We start from the raw sequence: 27,647 nt of genomic DNA on the forward strand, positions 1-27,647 counted from the left end.
TCGCACAAACGAAAAAGTGGCTGACATCGAAATAAGTGTCCAAGGAATAGAAAAGCAACTGGAATCACTCAATAGAGGAAAGTCCACTGGACCTGACGGGATACCAATTCGATTCTACACAGAGTACGCGAAAGAACTTGCCCCCCTTCTAACAGCCGTGTACCGCAAGTCTCTAGAGGAACGGAGGGTTCCAAATGATTGGAAAAGAGCACAGATAGTCCCAGTCTTCAAGAAGGGTCGTCGAGCAGATGCGCAAAACTATAGACCTATATCTCTTACGTCGATCTGTTGTAGAATTTTAGAACATGTTTTTTGCTCGCGTATCATGTCATTTCTGGAAACCCAGAATCTACTATGTAGGAATCAACATGGATTCAGGAAAAAGCGATCGTGTGAGACCCAACTCGCCTTATTTGTTCATGAGACCCAGAAAATATTAGATACAGGCTCCCAGGTAGATGCTATTTTTCTTGACTTCCGGAAGGCGTTCGATACAGTTCCGCACTGTCGCCTGATAAACAAAGTAAGAGCCTACGGAATATCAGACCAGCTGTGTGGCTGGATTGAAGAGTTTTTAGCAAACAGAACACAGCATGTTGTTCTCAATGGAGAGACGTCTACAGACGTTAAAGTAACCTCTGGCGTGCCACAGGGGAGTGTTATGGGACCATTGCTTTTCACAATATATATAAATGACTTAGTAGATAGTGTCGGAAGTTCCATGCGGCTTTTCGCGGATGATGCTGTAGTATACAGAGAAGTTGCAGCATTAGAAAATTGTAGAGAAATACAGGAAGATCTGCAGCGGATAGGCACTTGGTGCAGGGAGTGGCAACTGACCCTTAACATAGACAAATGTAATGTATTGCGAATACATAGAAAGAAGGATCCTTTATTGTATGATTATATGATAGCGGAACAAACACTGGTAGCAGTTACTTCTGTAAAATATCTGGGAGTATGCGTACGGAACGATTTGAAGTGGAATGATCATATAAAATTAATCGTTGGTAAGGCGGGTACCAGGTTGAGATTCATTGGGAGAGTGCTTAGAAAATGTAGTCCATCAACAAAGGAGGTGGCTTACAAAACACTCGTTCGACCTATACTTGAGTATTGCTCATCAGTGTGGGATCCGTACCAGGTCGGGTTGACGGAGGAGATAGAGAAGATCCAAAGAAGAGCGGCGCGTTTCGTCACTGGGTTATTTGGTAACCGTGATAGCGTTACGGAGATGTTTAATAAACTCAAGTGGCAGACTCTGCAAGAGAGGCGCTCTGCATCGCGGTGTAGCTTGCTCGCCAGGTTTCGAGAGGGTGCGTTTCTGGATGAGGTATCGAATATATTGCTTCCCCCTACTTATACTTCCCGAGGAGATCACGAATGTAAAATTAGAGAGATTAGAGCGCGCACGGAGGCTTTCAGACAGTCGTTCTTCCCGCGAACCATACGTGACTGGAACAGGAAAGGGAGGTAATGACAGTGGCACGTAAAGTGCCCTCCGCCACACACCGTTGGGTGGCTTGCGGAGTATCAATGTAGATGTAGATGTAGAAACCAGTCGCAAATGTCGCAGCACTATGTATCTCGTGGAGGAACAGAGCGAACTGAGTTTCAAAAAATCTTTGTTTGCACAATTCTCTTGATTCCTATATAGCAGATTTTTGTTCTGCAAAAACTTCATAATTCTTGGGCATAAAACATGTTCCATAATTCAACCAAAGACTGACGTCAGCAATATAGGCCTTAGTATGATGGCCCGTATTACAATCTCCCACTGTGAAAATTTTGAAAGACCAAATTAAGTATTTCAGCCTTCTGTCTGTTATATTACGTTTCGTCGCCAGTATTGTCACTAAGTGACTGAATAGATGGTTTTGAACCGCTTACTGTTTTTACATAAGACCAAAACCGTTGGGCCTTGCCCACTCATCTCGTATCGGGTGCCTAAGGGATGCTGCATTCTCGGAATGCTATACCACAATTCAAGCAAATACCATTAGTAGTTTTTTTTTTCTAAACAGCAGATTTGACAATACTTAACTTGAATGTACTACATGTTGTCACAAGCGATGGGCGACAGGCAATATAATTCAGAGTCCCTGGCTATATGCAATGTTCCTGCAAGTTTGACACACAGTTTGTGGATCACTGATAACTGTTCTCATAGCACTCTCTGCGAGGCGAAGCTAATACTCCACTAATGTCAGCCTGAGGCTGGCAGGAGCAGCGCTTATATTTACTTCTTGCAGAGGTCGGCCCTGGCACAGCCGGTCTTTGTGAGTGGGCAATTGGCTGACGTCGCCTCACCGCCTTCTATGGTCTTGCATTCTTCCTCTTCGTTCCGGCGCTTGTGGTTACGCCAGAACATTCTTTCCCCCCAAAGCGATGGCCCATCGTTGTGCAGGGAGTGCGACCACGGTGGAGGAGGCAGGAGTGTGGACACATCGTTGGGCCAGAAGCTGTGGCTCAGGGGTCAAGCTTCCGGCCATACCCCGCCATCTGTCCTGCGCTCTGGCGGAAATGTCCCCCGGAAAACGACCAGAAGGGTACGCGTTCACCTTCTGCTGCCATGAAGCAGATGAAGATGGCGGCGACTGCTGCGGTGTGGGTGGGTCCGGCTCCATTGGTAGGACGAGAGGACGCAGAGGAGGAGAATACCCCATCTCAATGTGGTCGTCCCTCGGTGTCGTGATGACATCCTCTGGCACCTGCTGTGGCTGCGCTGTCCTCTGGACCTGTGAATCTTGAGGAAGATGGACTGAAAGACCATCATGTATACGACAGAGGCGAAGTTGATTTTGATGGTAGCACTGCAAGCCATCGGGACCTGAAAGAAGATACATGCAAGCGCCAAGTCGACGGGCGATATCGCCTCGCGCCCACCGTCTGCTACCGCTAAAAACCCTGTGAAAGACAATATCATGCGGCGCGAAGCAATACTTGCGACCTTCCTTCAGATGCTGAGGAGGGTGGAGCAGTATCCGATGGTGGCGGCCGTGAAGCAATTCCACTGGCGATGGTCCATCTCGTGGGTACGAACGATATGAGGCAAGAAACAGTTGCAATGCTTGATCCCTAGTGTGAGCGGAGCGAAGTTTGGTCATCTGCTGCTTGAAGGATCTAACAAAACGATCCGCATCACCGTTTCGCTGTGGATGGAATGGTGCATTAGTGAGATCCTGTATGCCATTGCGTTCACAGGATGTTTCAAATTCATTGCACCTGAACTGAGGGCCGTTGCCTGTTACTATTACTTCAGGTAAACGTTCTAGGCAAAAAAAAAAAAAAAATCGATGATAACACCTGAACTGCGCTACGTGACGTTGTCGAGTTCGTTGAGACAGAGAAAGGAAACTTGCTATATGAGTCAACCACAGTCAACCAGCGAGTGTTCCAAAAAGGTCCCACGAAGTCTGTGTGCACATGTTACCATGGCGATTGCCACTTAGGTGAAGCAGAGAATTTTTGTGGCAGAGCGGACTGATTTTCCGCACATGCGTGACACTGTGACGTAATCTGTTCTATTTGGACGTCCATACCGTGCCAAGTACAGTGTCGACGCACCAACTGTTTCGTACAAACAATCCCCCAGTGTCCTTGGTGGAGTAACTGCAACACTTCTTTTTGCAAAGCTTTAGGGATCAACACACATGACTGTCCACTATCATTTTGAACAAGATTCACACCTTTCTGTTCAGCGAGGCTGTGCTGACGTACAAAGTATAGTCGCACTACAGAGCTTTTTATGCTATTCAACGAGTGAGGCCAAGATGTGCGATTATAATTGAGCAAAATGTTCAAATCTGAATCAGCGTCCGTGGCCTGTGCAATTTTCTTATAGTTCAGCGGAAACGACCGAAGCAATTCAGAATCCTGAGCATCGATGTGACATCAAGATGCAGCAGAAGCGTCAAAGACAGGGCCAATCAAAAGATGTGAAAGTGCGCCCGCATTAGTATGTTGAGCTGTCGGACGATACACAATATCACACTGGTATTGAGACAAGAAGAAAGCCCGTCTTTGCACTTTTTGGACAGTTTGTACAGGAACCGGTTTCGTTGGATGAAACAAGGACTGCAAAGCCTTGTGATCCGTTACTAACTAGAATTTTCTGCCGTACAAATAGTGGTGGAATTTGATGACACCATACACAATAGCCAAAGCCTCTTTTTCAATTTGTGAATAGTTACATCGAGCTTTGGACAACACTTTTGATGGGAAAGCAATAGGCATGTTTTTATCACCAATTCTGTGCGAAAGCACTGCACCGATTCCTTAAGAGGAAGCGTCAGCTTGCAATACAACAGGTTTGTCAGGATCAAAGTGAACTAAGCATCCATCACTGAACAATGTATCTTTAAGTTTTTGAAAAGCTACTTGGCACTCATCTGTCCAAACAAAGGGGACATTCTTGTCGCGCAAGCGAGGAGCTATGATTTGTGCAGCATTCGGTATGAACCGAATATAATTGTTCATTTTCCCTAAGACTGACTGCAATTCTGTGACATTGCAAGGAACTGGCAAGTCTTGTATGGCTAACAATGCAACTGAAAAGGATGTATACTTTGACTGTTTATGACATGAGCAAGATACTGCAACTTAGGTTTACAAAAATCGCACTTGTCCAGTCTACACTTCAGTCAGGCATCAGATAACACACGAAACAAAGCACATAAATTTGTAATATGTTCTTCAGGTGTCCGACCTGCTGCTACAATGTCGTCCAAGTTTGAACAGTTTGGCACTTGTGCAGTCAGATGTTCCAAATATCATTGGGAAAATGGCGGGTGTGCAAGCACTGCCAAAAGGCAAATGCAAATATTTAAACAAGTCCAAATGAGTATTTACTAGACACACTTTTTGAGATTCTTCATCGAGTGGTATCTGAAGATATGCGTCACGCAAATCAGTTTTTGAAAAGTAGCGTCCAACGCCTAATTTGTCCATGAGATCTTCTGGGTGTGGCAATGAATAAGTATCAATAACAGTTTGTGGGTTGGCTGTAGACTTGAAGTCAACACAGAGGTGAATGCGACCTGCTATTCTTTTCAGTTCAGCAGCGACTTCGTCCCGTAATGCGATGGGAACAGTTCTGGCCCGGCAAAATTTCGGCTGATCATTGTGTTTCATAGTAATATGGGCAACAAAATTGTTAGCTCTGCCTAAACCTTCAGAAAAGAGTTCTGGGAATCCTTTTAGCAAGCTAGCTACACTGTCTTTTGCACTGCATGTGGATACTGACAAAACATTGTCCTGAATGTTAAAGCCAAACAAATTAAATGAATCAAGACCAAATATGTTCTCACACTTGCGTGATTTTAGCTCTGTAAAAGTCACTGTTTGCGTATGCGAGCGATACATAGCAGGCAAATTACATGTTCTGAGAACGGGAAGGTTTTGTCCATTACAAGCTGTCAGTTGCGTGCTGGTTTTAGACAGGCCTGGGGAGCGTAACAGTTCATATGTGTGACGATTTAGCAATGTGACAGAGGCACCCATGTCCAATTGAAATTTGCCACAAATGAGTAAATGAACAAAAAGTTCGTTTGACTGGCGTATCACGGTCGCAGGTTCGAATCCTGCCTCGGGCATGGATGTGTGTGATGTCCTTAGGTTAGTTAGGTTTAAGTAGTTCTAAGTTCTAGGGGACTGATGACCTCAGAAGTTAAGTCCCATAGTGCTCAGAGCCATTTGAACCATTTTTTGACTGGCGTATCACTAACGAAATGCATGCTTGCTAGTTGCAGTCTTGGAGTATACTGCATTAATGACATAGGCCTTGTGGCAAGAGTTTTGTGAGTAGTCTGAATTCTTATGTTTGTTCCATTGCAAATACGGATTGTACATGTCCTTTCTTACCACAAGCGTAACACTAAGCTTGTCAGGAGGGGCAGTCTTGGCGTTTGTGCCGTAACACCTAGGGCAAGACTTAATTTTGTTACCCCGTATAGCTGTCTGTTTAGCAAACTCCTTATGCGGCGTGGAACGTTGTTTAGTTGGCACGGCTAACGCACGCTGTCGGTGCGTAATGGGGCGATCACAAGCAAGGAACTCAACCTGACAAGTAGCTGGCCGCTCAAATATATGAGCTGACAAGGCACCAGAATCGTACTGATCTAGTACTTGCACTACCTGCTGAAATGATGGACCTGACTGTTTCAAAATCCGTTCTCTGATTTTGACGTCAGGCACATTGTACATGATCGCATCACGCAACATAACGTCTGAATATATATCACCGCAAGCACATTTGAATTTGCATTTCCTTTTCATACCCTGCAAATCAGTTACCCACTCCTGATAAATTTGTTCTGACCATTTTTTGCACACACACTTAACGAATGCCATCCTGACACACCAACACTTCCCTGACTTTTGGAAGGCGGCCAAGGTCCTGATGTTCAGGAAGCCAGGGAAAGACCACTCCCTCCCACAAAATTACCGACCCATCAGTCTGCTGTGTTCGCTCAGCATGATTGTTGAGAAGGTAATACTGAAATGTATCACTAGGCATTGCATCGCCAACGACACCCTAAGACCGGAGCAATTCGGCTTTAGGAATCACCACTCGACAACACAACAACTCCTCCGCGTAGTCGAACATATAACACACGGCTACGACATGAGCAAAGCCACAGGGGCCGTGTTCCTAGACATCGAAAAGGCTTTCGATCGTCTCTGGCACAACGGACTCATACGCAAACTAAGCGAAGCTGGATTCCCAGACGGACTCGTACGTATCATACACTCATATCTCACGAACAGATGTTTCAACACTAACGTGCAGGATAAACAATCAACACAACACGGTATCCAAGCTGGAGTACCCCAAGGGAGCATCCTAGGGCCCATCTTGTTTAACCTGTACATTAATGACTTCCCAGCGACACAAAACACGACGTTAGCCGTCTACGCAGATGACACAGCCATCCTCGCGCAAGACTGGAAAGCGTCGAACATCAATTCACGAATACAGACAGCACTCAGAACAGCTGAGCCTAGGTTGGAGCGATGGCGTATTAAAGTAAACGTCGACAAGTGCGAAGCAGTTCTGTTCACACGCAGACCGAAACTACTGCGCAAACACCAACACTGTAGACCAATAACACTACATACACGCCCAATACGTTTCCGAGAGAAAGTCAGGTACCTTGGTGTCTGGCTGGACCGGAAACTTACATGGGGGGACCACATCGAATACGTTGCCAACCGAGCGCACGCGAGGCTCAAACAGCTCTACCCAATGCTCAACAGGGAAAGCACACTGAATAGGAGGGTGTCGAGGTCCTTATACATGACACTGATTAGACCTCTGATGACGTACGCAGCTCCCGTCTGGGGATATGCAGCTCCCACACGACTGCGCCGCCTGCAGATCAGACAGAACAAGGTGCTACGAATCATTAGCAATGCTCCACGCTACACACGCACCGTGGATCTTCACCGTGAATACCGCCTTGATACCCTCAAGGAAGTATTCAAAAAACACGCCACACGACTATACAGGAACTCGAGACACTCGAACAATCCTTTCATCCTCACTCTGGGAAACTACGATCACAACCACAGGTGGAAACACAAGCGGCCAAAGACACTGCTAGCTAGGGCATAGCCACCTATGGTTAACTAACATACGCAAACAGCGACAAACGTCGGCAAGCCCCTGCATATCAGCAACACTGACTGGCAACTACCAGCTGCTATTAGTGCCGACCAACAGGCCACAGCAGGGACACCGACGAGCTCGCCCACAGACGCACAAACAATCTGCCAACATTCCCTCACACTGTGCCTCCGGTATATGACCTATCGGACACAAGATCGATAACAAACCTAACTGTTGCAGGATGCTGACGCTGAACGAGGACTCTGTACCAGCACCCAGCGCCATCCGCCGAGCAGCACAAACGCACAACGTCAAGGTATCGACATGCATGATACCCACTACTAACAAAGCCTATCCTTACACAACCTATCGCAGGCAGCAAGACAACTGCTACTGCTCTTGCCGCCCAACCTAACTTTCGCAGAGGTTTTTTTCCCTTGGCCCTTGCCTTGGCACTTTTTTTCCTCTGCCCTTCAAACCACTACCCTTCGTCAGATTTCGACCAATCTATCTCCAGATGAGCGCGTATTAATGGTTAATCCTAACCAGACGTACGCAAACATCGCAGTACCCACATCCTGCGACACCTCACTTTAGTGAATACTAACCCTTATGCAGAGATGGCAGTAGACCTTTTGTGTTGGCCATCATGCCGGTGTGGGCGTGGAAGGGCTCCACCTCTATATATATATATATATATATATATAAACATTTTTTGCAATTAAAGAATTGATACCTAGCTGCTACCACATTCAGTTGTTGGTCATAATAGCTAGTCAGTGAAGTGATAACAATGTCACACGCAAGTTCACGTAGAGTGGCGTTAGGAAAGAGATTTTGAATTAATCTGAACACTACACTTCCTACCGTGGATAATAGATATGGAAGTTTTACAGTACCTGGGATGTTTTGGGCTAGCATATGGGCGTCGAACTGGCGCAGCTACTCGGGCCATTCCTCGTCTTGGTCACTAAACTGTCGAAAAGGTGATATAGCAGCGTCCCGGCGGAGGTTCCAGTCCTACTTCGGGCATGGGTGTATGTGTGTTTGTCCTTACGATAATTTAGGTTAAGTAGTGTGTAAGCTTAGGGACTGATGACCTTAGCAGTCCCATAAGATTTCACACGCATTTGAACATTTGATATAGCAGCTGTAGTAGGTGGTGCTTGTTCCATCGGGCGCGCAGAGTTGGTGAGTAGTTGGTGCACCGTGTTGAGTAGTGCTCAGAGCTGCTGCGTCTGAAACTGAAACATCTGCGTTAGCTATGTGGCATCTAATGCTTGCAGCTATGGCGCGTGAGTAGCAAAAACGACAAGAAACTGTGAAAGAAATTAAGCGCCCCTGCAATGTAAAGACAAGAGGGAATTAAGGCGTCAGCACATACACTGTTGGCCATTAAAATAGCTACACCACGAAGATGACGTGCTACAGACGCGAAGTTTGACCGACAGGAAGAAGATGCTGTGATATGCAAATGATTAGCTTTTCAGAGCATTCACACAAGGTTGGCGCCGGTGGCGACACCTACAACGTGCTGACATGAGGAAAGTTTGCAACCGATTTCTCGTACACAAACAGCAGTTGACCGACGTTGCCTGGTGAAACGTAGTTGTGATGCCTCGTGTAAGGAGGAGAAATGCGTACCATCACGTTTCCGACTTTGATAAAGGTCGGATTGTAGCCTATCGCGATTGCGGTTTATCGTATCGCGACATTGCTGCTCGCGTTGGTCGAGATCCAGTGACTGTTAGCAGAATATGGAATCGGTGGGTTCAGGAGGGTAATACGGAACGCCTTGCTGGATCCCAACGGCCTCGCATCACTAGCAGTCGAGATGACAGGCATCTTATCCGCATGGCTGTAACGGATCGAGCAGCCACGTCTCGATCCCTGAGTCAACAGGTGGGGACGTTCCCAAGACAACGACCATCTGCACGAACAGTTCGACGACGTTTGCAACAGCATGGACTATCAGCTCGGAGACCATGGCTGCGGTTACCCTGGACGCTGCATCACAGACAGGAGCGCCTGTGATGGTGTACTCAACGACGAACCTGGGTGCACGAATAGCAAAACGTAATTTTTTCGGATGAATCCAGGTTCTGTTGACAGCATCATGATGGTCGCATCCGTGTTTGGCGACATCACGGTGAACGCACATTGTAAGCGTGTATTCGTCACCCGGCGTGATGGTATGGGGTGCCATTGGTTACACGTCTCGGTCACCTCTTGTTCGCATTGACGGCAATCTGAACAGTGGACGTTACATTTCAGATGTGTTACGACCCGTGGCTCTACCCTTCATTCGATACTTGCAAAACCCTACATTTCTGCAGGATAATGCACGACCACATGTTGCAGGTCCTGTACGGGCCTTTCTGGATACAGAAAATGTTCGACTGCTGCCCTGGCCAGCACATTCTCCAGATCTCTCACCAATTGAAAACGTCTGGTCAATGGTTGCCAAGCAACTGGCTCGTCACAATCCGCCACTCACTTCTCTTGATGACTGTGGTATCGTGTTGAGGCTGCATGGGCAGCTGTTCCTGTACATGCCATCCAAGCTCTGTTTGACTCAATGCCCAGGCGTATCAAGGCCGTTATTACGGCCAGAGGTGGCTGTTCTGGGTACTGATTTCTCAGGATCTATGCACCCAAATTGCGTGAAAATGTAATCACATGTCAGTTCTAGTATAATATATTTGGCCAATGAACACCCGTTTATCATCTGCATTTCTTCTTGGTGTAGCAATTTTAATGGCCAGTAGTGTAAAAAAAAAAAAAAAAAAAAAGTGCCGTGGGCGTTGGGCACTGGGTTTGGAGGATACTCGTCGCCAGTTGTTGGGTTTGCCCTTTCGTCTCATATAGGGTGCCTAAGGGATGCTGCATTCTTGAAAAGCTATACAACATTTCAAGCAAATAACATTAGTAGCTTTATTTCTATAAAGCAGATTTGACACTACTTAACTTGAATGTACTACATGTTGTCGCAAGCGATGGGCGACAGGCAATATAGTTCAGAGTCCTTGGCTATATGCAGTGTTCCTGCAAGTTTGACACACTGTTTGTGGAGCACTGATAACTGTTCTCATGGCACTCTCGGCTAAGCCGAGCTAATACTCCACTAACGTCCGGCCGAGCCTGGCACGAGCGGCACTTAAATTCCAGGTCGCTCATAGTGCGGCACGATCCTTATCAGCAGGCTATTGGCTGACATCGCCTCACCGCCTTCTCTGGTCTTGCGTTCCTCCTCTTCGTTCTCGCACTTGTGGTTATGGCAGAACAAAAACCTCTTAGGGCCGGCCAGAGTGGCCGCGTGGTTCTAGGCGCTACAGTCTGGAACCGAGCGACCGCTACGGTCGCAGGTTCGAATCCTGCCTTGGGCATGGATGTGTGTGATGTCATTAGGTTTAATTAGTTCTAAGTTCTAGGCGACTGATGACCTCAGAAGTTAAGTCGCATAGTGCTCAGAGCCATTTGAACCATTTTTGAAAACCTCTTAGGGTTTTTAGTCAGATTGGGTGACAATATTTTACAATAAGAGTCATCGAATGCTTCTCTCATTGCCCTCATTATGCTCATTTTCATTTCGTTCAGCTTTTGTTTGTCAGCTAGGTTTTGAATTCTCTTGAATCTGTTTGTTTATGTAGCAGTCTTGTAACATGGATATTAAAGCATTGTGGGTCTTTCGCATCCATTAAGACCTTGCTTGAAACGTGCTTGTCTAAGGCATATTGAACGATGTTTCTGAATTTTTTCTGTTTATGCTTATTTATCAAACGTAAGATTGTGAGGGGGTATCAAGCGAAATTTGTGACTGGTTTGAGGGTTTCTTGGTTGTTGTTGTTGTTGTGGTCTTCAGTCCTGAGATTGGTTTGATGCAGCTCTCCATGCTACCCTATCCTCTGCAAGCTTCTTCATCTCCCAGTACTTGCTGCAAACTGCATCCTTCTGAATCTGCTTACAAGGGAACCTCCCCATCGCACCCCCCTCAGATTTAGTTATAAGTTGGCACATTGGATAGGCCTTGAAAAACTGAACACAGATCAGTTGAGAAAACAGGAAGAAGTTGTGTGGAACTGCGAAAAAATAAGCAAAATATACAAACTGAGTAGTTTATAGGAAGATAGGCAACATCAAGGACACAGGGATTGCAGGAGCGCCGTGGTCTTGTGGCAACGTGAGCAGCTGCGGAACGAAAGGTCTTTGGTTCAAATCTTCCATCGAGTGAGAACTTTAATTTTTTATTTTCAGTTTATGTGACAAACTCTTACGTTTTCATTACTTTTTTGGGAGTGATTATCACATCCACAAGAAAACCTAAATCGGGCAAGGTAGAAGAATTTTCAGTTTATGTGACAAACTCTTACGTTTTCATTACTTTTTTGGGAGTGATTATCACATCCACAAGAAAACCTAAATCGGGCAAGGTAGCAGAATCTTTTTTACCCATTCGCCAAGTGTACAAGTTAGGTGGGTCGACAACATATTCCTGTCATGTGACGCACATGCCGTCACCAGTGTCGTATAGAATATATCAGATGTGTTTTCCTGTGGAGGAATCGGTTGACCTTTGACCTTTCGATCAAATGTTTTCGGTTCCGATTGGAGAAGCACGTCCTTTCGTCTACTAATCGCACGGTTTTGCGATGCGGTCGCAAAACACAGGCACTAAACTTATTACAGTGAACAGAGACGTCAATGAACGAACGGACAGATATAACTATGCAAAAATAAAGAAAGTAAAATTTTTACTTGTGCAACGACTTGAACCAAGAACCCCTCCTTCTGCAGCTGCTCACGCTACCACGAGACCACGGCGTTCCTGAACTCCCATGCTCCTTGATGTTGCCTATGTGGCCCATGGACTACTCAGTTTGTATATTTTGCTTATTTTTTCACAGTTTCACACAACTTCTTCTTGTTTTCTTAATTGATCTGTGTTCGGTTTATCAAGGCCTATCCACTGTGCCAAGTTATAACTAAATCTGAGGGGGGTGCGATGGGGAGGTTCCCTTGTTAGTGTATTGGTTTCTTGGTAGGGAGCATGTTATGTTGGATGGAGAGTCAACGACGGATGTAACAATAACTTCGAATGCGCCCCAGGGGATTGCATTGGGGCCATTGCTTTTCATGTTGTGTATTAACGATCTTACAGACAATATATGGTAGGTCTTTCCCATCCCTTAAGACCGTGCTTGGAACGTGCTTGTTTAAAGCATATTGGGCACTTATGCAGTTTAGCAGGTACGGAAAAAATTTTTCATTTTTTTTCAAAATTTGATCGATTATAGTCAAATTTGATACGCTGATTACGAATACGACATTTATTTTCGCCCCAGTCAATTATTTACATCAAAAAAATTGTTTTAAATTTTTTTTAAATTTTTTATTTTTTATATTTTTCAATATTTTGTCGATTACAGTATACGTTCATTTTGTAATACACTAACTAATCAGTATTTTCAAATCATAGGCGGCCGCTGCCGCGGCCGCATTCCAAAAAAAAAAACTCCCAACCTAACCTCAAGTGGGCTACGCTACAGATCAATTTATGCAGTTTAGCAGGTACGGAAAAAATTTTTCATTCCAAATGTATCTGGCATGGAGAGCTTTGTGGGTGAATATGTAAAGTTTGTTGGTGATTTTACTTTGTATTTTCATAAATAAAGTGATCTGTAGCGTAGCCCACTTGAGGTTAGGTTGGGAGTTTTTTTTTTTTGGAATGCGGCCGCGGCAGCGGCCGTCTATGATTTGAAAATACTGATTAGTTAGTGTATTACGCAATGTTTCGTCATCGGCAGCGCCGCGCTTATCGGGCAGAAGATATCGCCGACGGTCAAGGGAAAATGAAAATGGATGTTATATTCGAAATCAGCGCATCAGAATTCACTATATCGACAAAATATTGAAAAATAAAAAAATTTAAAAAAAATTTGAAACAATTTTTTTGATGTAAATAATTGACTGGGGCGAAAATAAATATCGTATTCGTAATCAGCGTATCAAATTTGACTATAATCGATCAAATTTTGAAAAAAATTGATAAATTTTTTCCGTACCTGCTAAACTGCATAAGTGCCGCATATTGTACCACGCTTCTCATTTTTTCTATTCATGCTTATTTATCAAATGTAAGATTGTAAGGGGTATCAAGCGAAATTTGTGACTGGCTTGATGATTTATTTGTAGGGAGGGCACAGTGCGTCATGTTGGGTGGTGAGTCAACAACAGATGTAGCAGTAACTTCGAGCGTCGTCCAGGAAATTGCATTGGGGACCTTTCCATTCATGTCGTGTAATAACGATCTTGCAGACAATATTACTACTAACCTCACTCTTTTCACAGATGATGCAGTTATCTATAATGAAGTACCGTCTGAAAAAAAACTGCACAAATAGTCAGTCAGATTATAATGATATTCCAAAGTGATGCAAATACTAACAACTTGCTTTAAGTATTCAAAAATGTAAAATTGTGCTCTTCACAAAATGAAAAGACATAGTATTCTATGACTGCGGTATCAACAAGTTATGGTTGGATCAGTCAACTCGTACAAATACCTTGACGTAATAATTTGAAGCAATATAAAACGAAATCATCAAATATAGCTCACCCACAGATAAAGCAAGTGGCAGACTTCGCTTTAATTGTAGAATACCAGGGAAATGCAGTCAGTCTACAAAGGATATACCTTACAAATCACTCATGCGACCCAGTCTAGAATATTGCTCAAAAGAATGGGACCTGTAACAAACGGGACTAACAGTGGATACTGAATTTATACAGAAAAGGGCAGCATCAATGGTCACAGGTTTATTTGACTCTTGGGAGAGTGTCACAGAAACTCTGAAGTAACTGACCTGGCAGACACTTGAAAACAGATGCAAACTATTCCGCGAAAGCCTACTTACAAAGTTTCAAGAACAGGCTATAAAATATTTCTCTGGGAATATATCACAAGCCCCTACCTATTGCTCCCATAGGGATCGTGATGAAAAGACTAGATTAATTGCGTCACGCACGGACGCATTCAGTCAGTCATTCTTCCATGCTGCATACATAAATGGAACAGATAGAAGCCCTTATAACTGTTACCTGAATCTTCTCAGGAAGGAATTACAACAATTCCTTTCTTGTTATTCTCGCGGTAAAGGATTTTGTGGATGGCTTGTGGTCCGCCGGTGAAAGCGATAGTACAATATTCCATATTTACGAACTTCCAGCATGCTGGAATAATTGCAGGTCAGCAACTTCCATTAATCAGTACAACTGAAACCAGCCAAAGTCGTAAATTTCACTTTTTTTATTTATTTACTTGATGACTAGTTTCGAAATGAGATCCATTTTCAAAGTGGGGTCAACGGAGGCGTCCGATACTACCCGTCGGCTTTGGGCCGTGACGTAAGGGTGTTGTGTTGTGTGACGTCATGACGGTGCGGAGTTTAGTTTATGAGTGTGCTATGTTTGTAGATGTCGTCTTCTTGCGGTTGGTGGTGTCCTCTGGTGGTGTATTTTGTTCATTTGGGTGTAGCAGCTTGCAGTGTACATTTATCGGTCGTGACTGTTATAGAAGAACGGAAATTAGTTTCAGTGAGTTAAGAATTAAGTTTCCGTTGCGTTTATGTTATTGCGGTGTCGTTTGATGTTACTGGTTTGCTGTTTGTCACGCGGTAAGTCGTTTAATTCAATTTGTGGCTTCTTTTGTTAGATATGGATATGGCTTCTAAGTTTAATAGTGTGCGTCTGCGGGCTGAAATGGGGCACGACATGTTGTCCGACACTAAGTTTCTGTAACTTTTTGAGCTTGTGACGGAGATAGTGAAATGCGGCGTATGCAAGCAGAATATGCGGGTTGGGGGTAGTGTGTGGCGCCAGAACTTTTTTATGGTAAGTAGTCGTTTTTTGGGTCTATTGTTCGCGTGCTATGATGTTCGATGGGGTTTTTATGTGTTGTTGGGTCGGTGTTATTTACTGCATGTGTTGGTGGTTGATGTTTTGGTATCGGCACTTGCGTTTGATTTATGTATCTTAAAGGGAAGTACTGGATTCCAATTTTTTTGGTATCGTCAGTTGGATTTGAGCTGCATACGTCATGGGAAGTGACCGACTGCAATTTGTTGTCGTAGCTATGTGTGTTTTGGTATTGTGAGCTGTTGTTGACCTATATAGATCAAGGAAAGTGTTCGATTCCAATGTGTGGTCGTAGCCTTGTGTGTTTTGGTATCGTGAGTTGCTGTTGACGTGTTTTGGTATCGTCAGTTGCTGTTGACCTATATAGGTTGCTTTAGGTGTTGGTTTTTATTTTGTGGTATCGACAATTGCGGTTGAGCTATGTAGGTGAAGGGAAGTGACCGATTCCTGTCGATATTGTAAGTGTAGCAGACCTTGGGAATGTTGTGGTGTTTTTATGTCGTCGTTTTGTGTGGTTTGTGATCGTGGTGTGTCTGTATGTGTTTATATTTAGTTTGTCGCCACCCAAAAACCCCCAATTTCCCGCGCTGGTCTCGTTAGTCTGATTGTATTTTTGGAGAGAGATGATTGTCTTGGTTTTATATGCATTTTCGTGTTTGTTGTCGTTTATGTAATGACGTCATAGGTGCCATTTTGTAAACGTTGAGAATATTGGTGACGTCAAGGGGCAAAGCAGACGCGTGGAATCGGACGCTTCCTTATTGCCACGAAGTGCATATGAACAGTCACAGTGCATACAGATAACTGTTATCTGCATGCATTGTATTTTTGGAAAATCAAGTTTGACTACCTGGATGATTTGAAAATGGGTCCCGCCCCGGAACTCATCATCAAGTAAATAAAAAAGTAACATTTTCAACATTGGCTGGTTTCTGTTGTACTAATATTCCATACGTTTTGAGATGGTTAAAACTGAAATCGGCGAAGTCTCGCGATTGTCTCTTTAAGAAGGCTCAGGCGGGGCTCCAAATAACTCACTTAACCCTGAAGCGATATCATGTCACCAATTAATCTGTTCACAAAGCTAATTCACATTTACGCGCGTAACGTGAGCACCTTCCACCTACCCTGCAGGCTTACTCAGGCTCGACTGACTGCCTCACTACTTTAGCGCCAAACCGGACGGTGGGTGCCAAGCTGTACTCTTCTAATAAGATGGTGCTTCCTGTCAGTGACTCTAACTCGCTGGCTCAAAGATGCATAAAGGTAGATACCATTAGTTCAGGATAGTATCGATATCTGCACCCTTACATCTTCTCACTACATGTTTCCGAAATCTGCAAGAATTAAGGATTTTCGGAAATATAAGGAGAATCCTCCACCTTAATGAAAAGAAGAAGAAAACAACAGAATTGTCCGGCAACGTAATGGAAATATTCCAGAAATAGAAATATAATAATGGATTGCAACGGCCACCTCGTTTTCATATCAGTCGTTTGAATTACAGACAATATCTTGCAAGAGCACACACATCGCATCAACCCCTACCAACTGATAATTCTTACACTGTTTGTTTATACATGACATAAACTATATAAACTCTTTAAGAAATACCATAAATTTTACAATCGTATTTAGATTCAGTCCATTTCCAAATCTCTTGGAATATTGTTTTAAAAACACATTAAACACATATATAAAAATTCAAAAGCAGATACTGATGAAATTAGCAAACATCAGAAACAGTTCACACTAGCAGTAAAGTATTTCTGTTTATGTGCAAAGGCATTAGTCTGGTGCTTTCCAAGCACCCTTACTTAGTGTAATAGTTGCATATTAAGCAAACATTTAAGACAAGATTTGACAACATGAAAGGATTTGAAAAACTCAGTATTGCTGGAAGGACATTCAAGAAAGAAACACCAGCCATTTCGTGCATTTAGCAGCACATCTTTTCACTGAAAACTTTATGCGCAGGGAGACACTACCGGTTACTATGGGAGCCACACACACGGAACACGCCACCATTGCTGCACTGTCAATTTGGCAATTTACTTACCTTCTCGCACTGATGAGTCTTATTGCACGCGAAGTCACGCGTGACGTCGTTATGACGTGTACACCCAATATCGAAGACGACAATGGTGGCGAATCGACTTTTGTAATCGTTCGAAACGCTAAACTGCAGTAGTCGTTTTTGCAGATGAATTAAAGGAACAGCTCATTATATCCTCAATTGGTATGTTCACTGCTATTTTGGAAGCTATTCATGTCTTTATTTTCTTTGAAAATGCGAGCCTGCCAACATTTAGAAAAAAAGAGCTCAAAATCTGCACTGTCAACAGTATATTTCTTTTTAAATGCGAAAACTGACGCCTAGTAGCAACGTCGTACGGAGTCCACGTTAAACTCGACGTAAGTAGGGAATTACCTTCAGAAATTCAGTTGCTAAAACTAATGATTGAATACATAGTATCCACCATGTTCTCAACCAATCACAAATATAATTGAAGAACTGCATCAGTGTGTCTGAAGTTGTCCCAATACCTTTAGTTTATTAGTAAGGATTATTGAATCTGACCTATAAACACAGTTTCGAGGCCGGCCAAAGTGGCCGTGCGGTTCTAGGCGCTGCAGTCTGGAACCGCGTGACCGCTACGGTCGCAGGTTCGAATCCTGCCTCGGGCATGGATGTGTGTGATGTCCTTAGGTTAGTTAGGTTTAATTAGTTCTAAGTTCTAGGCGACTGATGACCTCAGAAGTTAAGTCGCATAGTGCTCAGAGCCATTTGAACCATTTGAACAGTTTCGAGATTTCCTTTCTGTGTGCCAGGTGCAGAATTTCTACTAAAAATACGCGACCAAACAGCTTTTTTCTCAAATGCCAGTTTCAAGTGACTATACCGAGCTGACAATTTGTGCAAATGGTCCTTTACATGAGTAAAACGCAAAGTTTTGTTAACATTACTCGGTTGACATTTACTTTCGACACATTTAAAAATTTGCAGGAGTACTTTCATTGCAGTTTCCAAATGATGATAAATACTGGATTGAACAATTCTATTTTCGAGTGAAATGTGATGAAGATATTAAGCTACCTGGAAAAATAATCTGTGGCATGCTATGCCCTTCTGGATCTATGCTTCCTATGCCCCTCTTCGCACGCCACTAGGTATGGCGCTATACTGCGCAACTGCAGCGCCGAGGCTGTTCGCTGCTCCGCTCAACTGATCCACGTCGTCCTCCCAAGGCGTCCGGCTGGTTCGATTTCTCCTCTTTCCACTACTTTCCTCCAGGGCTGCCGATGCTCGGAACAATGATCGATCCAAGCTCAAGATGTGCAGCATCAAGCGAATAGCAAGTATCATGGCGTCGTGGTTGTCGGTCACTGTTGGACTGTGATACTGGAGATCTGTACTCAAATCTCCCTTGTGTCCCATTTTTTTCCACAAAATTATCAACTTTCCTCCCAGTCAGGCTCTGTTCTCCTTCTGTAGTTTTGTCAGTTATCATACTATACATTGGTTATACAATATGATTCATGTGGTAAGAATATACACTGAAAGGCCAAAGAAACTGGTATAGCCATGCGTATTCAAGTACAGAGATGTGTAAACAGACAGAATACGGCGCTGCGGTCGGCAACGCCTATATAAGACAAGTGTCTGGCGCAATTGTTAGATCGGTTACCGCTGCTACAATGGCAGGTTATCAAGATTTAAGTGAGTTTCAACGTTGTGCTATAGTTGGAGCACGAGCGATGAGACACAGCATCTCCGAGGTAGCGATGAAGTGGAGATTTTCCCGCACGACCTTTTCAAATGTGTACCGTGAATATCAGGAATCCCAGTAAAATATCAAATCTCTGACATTGCTGCAGCCGGATAAAGATTCTGCAAGAACAGGACCAACGACGTCTGAAGAGAATCGTTCAATGTGACAGAAGTGCAACCCTTCCGCAAATTGCTGCAGATTTCAATGCTGAGCCATCAGAAAGTGTCAGTGTGCGAACCATTTACGGAACATCGCCGATATGGGCTTTCGGAGCCGAATGCCCACTTGCATACTCTTGATGACTGCATGACACAAAGCCTGACGTCTAGACTGGGCCCGTCATCTCCGACGTTGGACTGTTGACGACTGGAATCATGTTGCCTGGTCGGACTAGTCTCGTTTCAAATTGTATCGAGCGAATGGACGTATACGGGTGTGGAGACAACCTCACGAATCCATGAACTCTGCATGTCAGCAGGGGACTGTTCAAGCTGGTGGAGGCTCTGTAATGGCGGGGGGCGTGTGCAGATGGAGTGATATGGGACCTCTGATACGTCTGGATACGACTCTGGCAGGCGATACGTACGTAAGCACCCTGTCTGATCACCCGCTTCCATTCATGTCCATTGTGCATTCCGACGGACTTGGACAATTCCAGCAGGACAATGCGACACCCCACACGTCCAGAATTGCTACAGCATGTCTCCAGGAACACTCTTCTGAGTTTAAACTCTTCCGCTGGCCACCAAACTCCCCAGACATGAACATTGTTGACCATATCTGGGTCGCCTTGCAACGCGCTGTTCAGAAGATATCTCCACCCCTCGTACTCTTACGGATTGATGGGCAGGCCTGCAGGATTCATGGTGTCAGTTCCCTCCAGCACTTCTTCAGATGTTAGTGGAGTCTATGCCACGTCGTGTTGCGGCACTTCTGCGTGCTCGCGGGGGCCCTACACGATATTAGGCAGGTGTACCAGTTAGGCTCTTCAGTGTAGAATATAAGTCATGTAGTAAGAATACATTACCATCGCAAGTAAATGCGATGAATAATGAGAGCAGGCGATATGCCGCATAGATCTCTCTCAGGAATGGAAACAACAAATAAACGGGTGTGAACTATGTAGCAAAACAGGAGTTCAAGACCAAAAACTTCCAACATGGAACGCAAGAGTCATAACGCATGGTACTTCTGTAGAACAAATAGGAGGTACGTACATTTGGAGGTAACTTCCTTACATCCCGCTGTTGCAAACGGACGTTACACCACGACACAGATTTGGATACAGAGAACAGACACATCAGTGGCCAGACGCACATTTCATAATTTTGTGAAAAAAAGGGCACGAGGTAGATTGGAACATGGCTCTCCACCTTCGCAATCCAACACCGTGTCCACATGCCATGGCTATAAAATATAATATGTTCAATGCTAGACATTTTTATGGAAAATGCTTGGGCCGTTCAGTGTTTCGATTTTGCTTCTTTTTTCACAGTTCAGTATGCCTTCTACTTGTTTTCGTGCTTGATCTGTGTTTAGTTTTTGACGGGTTATCCGCTGGGTCATGTTACCACTAAATCTGAGATAAGTGTGGTGGAGAGTTTCCCTAGTTAGTGTGTACGGGCGGCAAATTGGAGCCGCTGTTGGCCTTGTTTGCGTTTCGATCTAATGGCGGTAACATCAATGCGTTGACAGTTGGTTGCCGTTGGGACTCCTTCCTGGTGTGGACGCCCGGTCGAATGTTCGTAGGCGATTAGTCGTGTCTTTGCAACAGGTGTGTACTTAAATTTTTCAGGGCACACACAAGTCGCACTTAGTATGTTTTATTGACCGATTTCGTTCTTTAATTTAACACGAGCATCACCAGAAATTCTGGAATTTACTGATTAAATTACACTAATTAAATCAAAGAGCGCAACCATTCAATAAAACATACTGAGCGCGACTTGTGGCTATCCAGAAAAACTGAATTTCAACAGGCGCTGTCTCCCCTGCAAGCAATGCGTGCTCTCGCTAAGGGTGTGCATGTATTGTGAATATTGGAGTTTTTTTTTTCTTTATTGATTTTCAATTCCCCCCAAAGGGGGCGGGCTGGCAGCAGCTTACTACGCTGCTCTACAGCCTACAGACTTTTGTTTAAAAAAAGGAAGAAGAAAGAAACAAGGAAAAACAGGCGATAAAATGGTGATTTAAAGTGTAAAATGGCGTAAAAATGCGGAAAATTAAAACAGAAAGCAAAAGGGGTAGGCAATGTTGATAAAATACACAGGAATTAGACAAGTAACATAGTAGACACACAATTAAAAAAAACATGGCGACAGTCTGGTTTCTGTTCGCAAGAGATAAAAAATCATACCCAGTGACAGTATGATGGCTGTTCGCTACACTTCCCAAAAGACACAACACGGAACACTCACTGGAAAAACACACTGTAAAACACTGCACAAATATGGCACTCCCAATCAAAAGGCAGATGGGGGGGGGGGGGGACTCGGAGAAGGGGGAAAAACAAGGAGGGAGGAGAGGAAAAAACGAAGAGGGGGGGAACCAAGGAGGGAGAGGACTAATAAAAGGGGGAGAAGGGCAGACGCGAGAGGGAATGAGAGGAGGCAGAGGAGGGAAATGTAAAAGGACTCGAGGGAGAGAAGGGGGCAGAGAGAGGGGAGGGGGGGAAGAAAGAGGATGGAAGGGGGGGAGAGGGAGCCCGGGAAAAGGACAGAGGAAAGGAGGGGGAGTGAGGATCAGAGTTGATAGGAGGGATAAATGGAGGGAGAGAGGGCATCATCCGGGAGGGGGAGTTGATGGAAGCCACCTTGGGAAAGGAGATGTAGGGTGTAGAGATGGAGGGTAGGGGGGACACAACGGTGAAGACGTGACAGGGGGCGGGGATCGGAGAGGAGAGGAGCAACCAGGGGGTGAGGGGGTTCAAGTCGGCAGGAGGTGTAGAGGATGCTGATATGTTCGAGGAATAGGAGCAGACGGGGAAAAGGAATGAGATCATAGAGGATCTGCGTGGGGGACGGGAGGCATATACGGAAGGCGAGGTGGAGTGCATGACGCTCAAGGATCTGGAGGGACTTATAGAATTTGGGGAGGGGGGCAGATATCCAGGCAGGACTGGCATAACATAGGATGGGACAGATTAAGGATTTGTAGGTGTGGAGTATGGTAGAGGGGTGCAACCCCCATGTCCGGCCAGAGAGGAGTTTGAGGAGTCGGAGGCGGTTGTGGGCTTTGGATTGGATGGAGCGGAGATGAGGTATCCAGGTGAGGTGACGGTCAATGGTGAGGCCAAGGTAGGTGAGGGTGGGGGTAAGGTGGACAGGACGGGCGCAGACAGTAAGGGAGAAATCCAGGAGCCGGAAGGAGCGAGTGGTACGACCTACGATGATGGCCTGGGTCTTGGAAGGGTTGAGTTTCAGGAGCCACTGGTTACACCATGCAGCAAAAAGGTCAAGGTGATTCTGGAGAAGGCGTTGGGACCGGTGGAGGGTAGGAGCGAGGGCGAGGAATGGGGTGTCATCAGCATATTGCAAGAGGTGTACTGGAGGAGGGGGGGTTGGGGCATATCTGCCGTGTACAGGAGGTAGAGGAGAGGGGAGAGGACAGAGCCCTGGGGCACACCTGCAGAGGGGTAGAAGGTGTGGGAATTGGCATTATGGATGGTAACATAGGAGGGGCAGTGGGAGAGGAAGGAGGCCACCAGATGGATGTAGTTGATAGGAAGGGCGTAGGTTTGGAGTTTAAACGGGAGACCGGGAAGCCAGACACGGTCGTAGGCCTTTTCGAGGTCAAGGGAGACAAAAATGGCGGAGCGACGGGAGTTAAGCTGGAGGGAGAGGAGATGAGTGAGGGGGAGGAGTTGGTCATCAGCAGAGAAGGAAGGTCGAAAGCCTCATTGGGTGTTTGGGAGGAAGTGGTTGCGGTGGAGGTGGTGATGGATGCGCTGGGAAAGGATGGATTCCAAGAGCTTGCTGAACACAGATGTGAGACAGATAGGACGATAGGAAGAGGCATCAGATGGAGGCTTGTTGGGTTTGGAGAACATCAGGATACGGGAGGTTTTCCACAGGTCGGGATAGAAGCCAGTGGCATGGATGACATTGTAGAGGGTGGCAAGGATTGAAAGGAATATACTGGAGCATAGAGTGGAATATGTAGAGAGCATTAAAGCTAAAGTTTTATCGTGAACGGGAATGTTTATGGCCCCCTACGAACTGCGATTATAAGAACAAACTGGAAAGGCGAGACGCTTGGACGGACATAACACAGCTATTAGAAAGTGAAAAAGAAAGAGCTGTCTTTATTGACGATAAGCAGAAATAAACACAGTCTAACATAATAGTCGCGACACTTCGCCTCGATTTTGTTGCCCACCGCGCCAGCAGCGCGCCAGACGGCCAGTAAATTAAACTGTGAGTTCGGTGCGTTCGTGAAAGCGAATAGTGGTTGTTTATTTTGCTTTCTACAATGGTTTTTACAAGCGGGACAGCTTGTAGCACAATAAATTGCAGCAACAACAGGAAGAAGACACCATAACTGTCTTTTTTTACGTTTCCTAAGGATCCTGTTACTAAACTGTATCGCCAGGATTCACTTGCAAACTACATGTGTATTAATGATTAATGTTTCGTTTTAGGAGCAGAAAATGGATAGTTAATAGCAGACGAGAAGACCTTATGAAAAAAGACCCAGTTTACCTGTATAATAATATTAGGTTCTGTTCGTTACATTTCGAACAAAACCAGTTCATGAACGCAGACAATAATAAACTCGTGTGGAATGCAGTGCCCACACCGTTTGACATCCCCAATAAGCCGCCTCAGCTGACGATGAAGAGGAAACTGCCACAAAGATTCGACAATCCATCTCTAAAGCTGTAAAACAGTCCTTTGACACAGAAGCAGCCAGTTCAGCTCTCCGTGTATCAGTGCTAGATTCGTGTGAATCGTCAACACAGACCGGCTTTGACGATGAAGTGGTTAGATTATGTGCAGTTATTCGTGTATTACAAAAGTGTAATGTTTGGTATGTATTTCATTCACTTCTGTTGTTAGTCACTTAATTTTCTTTGCTTCCTTCGTGTGATGACATTATTTTGTTAGCACCTTGTTCACTGACAGATTGTTTGAAAATTATTCAAATATTTGGTTTTGCGTGAAATGTAATGTAATCACCTCATTATAATGTTTTCAACATATTTCATCCGCTATTTGGTAGTTGCTAGTCCCCAAGATGAAGGTCGTACTTGTGGTAGCAGGCGACAATGACAAACACGGTAGGCCTACCGAACGATAAATGAGTTGTCAATCGCTTTTGCATGTAGAGGTACATGTCTGTGCTTCTTACGTGTGAATATGTGTGTTTATATTCTTTTGATATCAACGAGGTAAGCTGCAATTCTATCCAACATCACAAGTGTTTCTTCACGAATGTGTTGTAGCTAGCCACACGATTCATGGATTTTCTCCATACTTGCGCTTATTTTAAAATCATTTTTAGAAATACATATGCCTTCTGATACTACTAATTTCGTCAATTACGTAGGAAATGGTAGCAAAACAAACATTATTCTTAAGACGCGTCTGATGTTCACCTTATTCGCCGCTTGGAGCGCTAGTGTCGCCTCATCTGTCAAACGGTAACAACTTTTACAACTTTTACAGCAATGAGTATCGCGACTGTTACGTTAGACTGTGGAAATAAGCAACATTGGGAGTGACTATTATCTTTCTGCTGCAGGTAGAGCTTCCCTAAAGGAAGCGTTATCTCTGGGAATTTCAGGGCATACACAATTCAATAACTACTAGAAATCTATAGCCTTCATTTGGAAAAAAAAAAAATATATATATGAAGAAGTCCATATTCCAATTCAGCTTTAAGGTAGACATTACTCTGTTCCACCACACTGCTCCCTACTTTTTAAAAGAGAGGTCGTCCGTCGGCGTCATTTCTTCTTCTTTTCTGATGACCAGCTTTTTGTAGTAAAATAAATGCTGCACATGCGACGACTGTTAAATCTTCTACTTCCCTTGTACTATCGACGGGTAAAATTGTAATTAAAAAGCTACTTTGTAACAATAACAAAGCAGGAGTAACGTCGGCAAGTGTGGAGTGTGCTATTTGTGAAGAGTTTGAAGTACCAGTTCATTGAAATTGAGTGGTTAGTTCACACTTCACTGGAGTGAAGCGTTCATTTGAACGACTCATTCACGAGCTCCCCATCACTAGTCGATGGTGTAGAACACCGTGAATCAGTAAAACGAAGTAACAGAAACATATTGTAGTTTCAATGCCGAAGCAACACTTTATTGCACTTGCGAACTCGACGGTTGCATCAGTATTAAAACACACAACGGTTTCTCTCCGACACACTCTTCTCGCCCTGCTCTGTAATGCAGTTTATAATAATTTGCTGAGTACATAGTAAAATAAGTCTGAGTGTGAGGACGAAAGATCCTCCCATATATGGAATTTAAACGTTAGTGAATTGTCGTCGATGATGTAGAACACCGTTAATCAGTAAAATGAAGTAACAGAAACGTATTGTAGTTTCAATGCCGAAGCAACATTTTATTGCACTTGCAAACTCAAGGGTTGCAACAGTATTAAAACACACAACGGTTTCTCTCCGACACACTCTTCTCCCCCTGCTCTGTAATGCAGTTTATAATAATTTGATGAGTACATATTAAAATAAGTCTGAGTGTGTTACTTTGTCCGGCACTGATCGCAATGGAACACGTCTAAAGCAGCAGACACCATGCAACAAGTGTTCACACTGCCATCTGCTGATTATGCGGTAAAACAGGTTGGCGGTACACTTAGCTGCCGACAGATGTCAGCTTCAAACGTCTACCGATCATGTGGTAGAGTAGGTTGGCGGTTAACTTACCTGCCGACAGCTGTCACCCTGAACTGCGCTATTTGGCTTCTGGATATAAATTTCAGAAACGAAGGATTGTTATACTGTTAAAAACAAATTAAATTTACTTAAAGTTACACCCGTAACACGTAAAAGTAGATGATTTTCCTCAAAATTGGCAAAAATATGAGTGTTCTCACAATGGGTACGTACAAATACGCCTATCAAGTACCACTTTCGTCAGGATTCAGCGGTTGGAGGGGCCCTGCTTGTGGCTTTCAGCTAAACCCGAACGTTTTGTTTGGGAAAGCTATTTGGAAAACAATTTTTGGAGAGAGGATGAAAGATCCTCTCATACATTGCACTTAAACATTAGTGAATCGTCGTCTTTACGCTCTTCCAGTGTCTGAGAGTTAAATAGAGCATGGTCGAAGGGGACAAAGGAAAGATAAACAGAGAAATCTGTCACATATAAAGAAGGGATTACATTTAATCTTGCTCGACATTTTCTCATGAAGCGCCCAAAACAGTCTTTATCCGCCAAGTGAAACCTTATTTGTTGTATTCATGGACTGAAAACTAGGGCTACCAACGAAATGCAGTCCAATTTAGTTCCTTTTAAAATTTAAACCAAAATAGAATGAGTATGTTTACCACTGTTACATAGTCTATATACCTACGTTAAGTAATTATTCAGAAGTTTTCCTGTAGATTTTATTTTTGTTGAGAATAATAACCCTCCAAATTCAAAACGTAAACTGTCACCTGTAGTCATTGGTACGATTTCAGGTAAAATCCCTCTTTATTTTCTTTGGAAAGCAGTTTTTGTGTCTGTTCACTCTTATACAATGGCTAGCAACTCGCGATCGCGTAAAAGTAGCGAAATTTGGGGTTTCTTCGCCGATTTAGGTGATGGGAAAGCAAAGTGCAATTATTGTTCTAAGTGTATTTCATATAAAGGAGGAAATACATTTAATCTAGCGCGTCATGTTCGAGTGCTGCATCCAACAGTGCCATTGTCAGTCAGACGCTTAGCGCCCCCTGCTCCTGCATCTTCCGATATTTCTTGGATAAAAAACCCGCACAATCCGGAACTAACATCAGCAAATGCCAGAAGCGAACAGCAGTTGGTGCCAGAAAATAACAGTACCACTTCAGTATCAGAAAGCAGACCTCCATATCACGGAACATTACCCATGTATTTTCCGAAACCTCTTTCTAACAAAAGAAATCAGGACATAGATTCCGCACTTCTGCAGACTGTTGTAAAGGATTATTTGCCCGTCAACATAGTGGAAAGTAAACATTTCCAAAGTTTTTTTTAGGCAAACTGAATGGTGCTTACAGAATGCCATCTCGGAAGACCATTTCCAATACGCTGCTACAGCAACAGTACGCCATGATGAAAGAAATTGTGAGAGCCATAATTAATTCTGCGGAAGCGGTTGTGCTGACAATGGATGGGTGTACCTCAACTACAAATGAG

At 44.2% G+C, this 27,647-nt stretch overlaps 1 protein-coding gene across 4 annotated transcripts in view; it reads left to right on the plus strand.

Moving 5' to 3' along the window:
- The window catches only part of LOC126469828 (probable 28S ribosomal protein S6, mitochondrial), a 525,346-nt gene that overhangs the window by 69,234 nt on the left and 428,465 nt on the right, over window positions 1-27,647 (plus strand). The gene's annotated exons all lie outside the window — the stretch shown is intronic.

Source organism: Schistocerca serialis, chromosome 3, assembly GCF_023864345.2.
Source record: "Schistocerca serialis cubense isolate TAMUIC-IGC-003099 chromosome 3, iqSchSeri2.2, whole genome shotgun sequence".
NCBI classification, from domain to species: Eukaryota; Metazoa; Arthropoda; class Insecta; order Orthoptera; family Acrididae; genus Schistocerca; species Schistocerca serialis.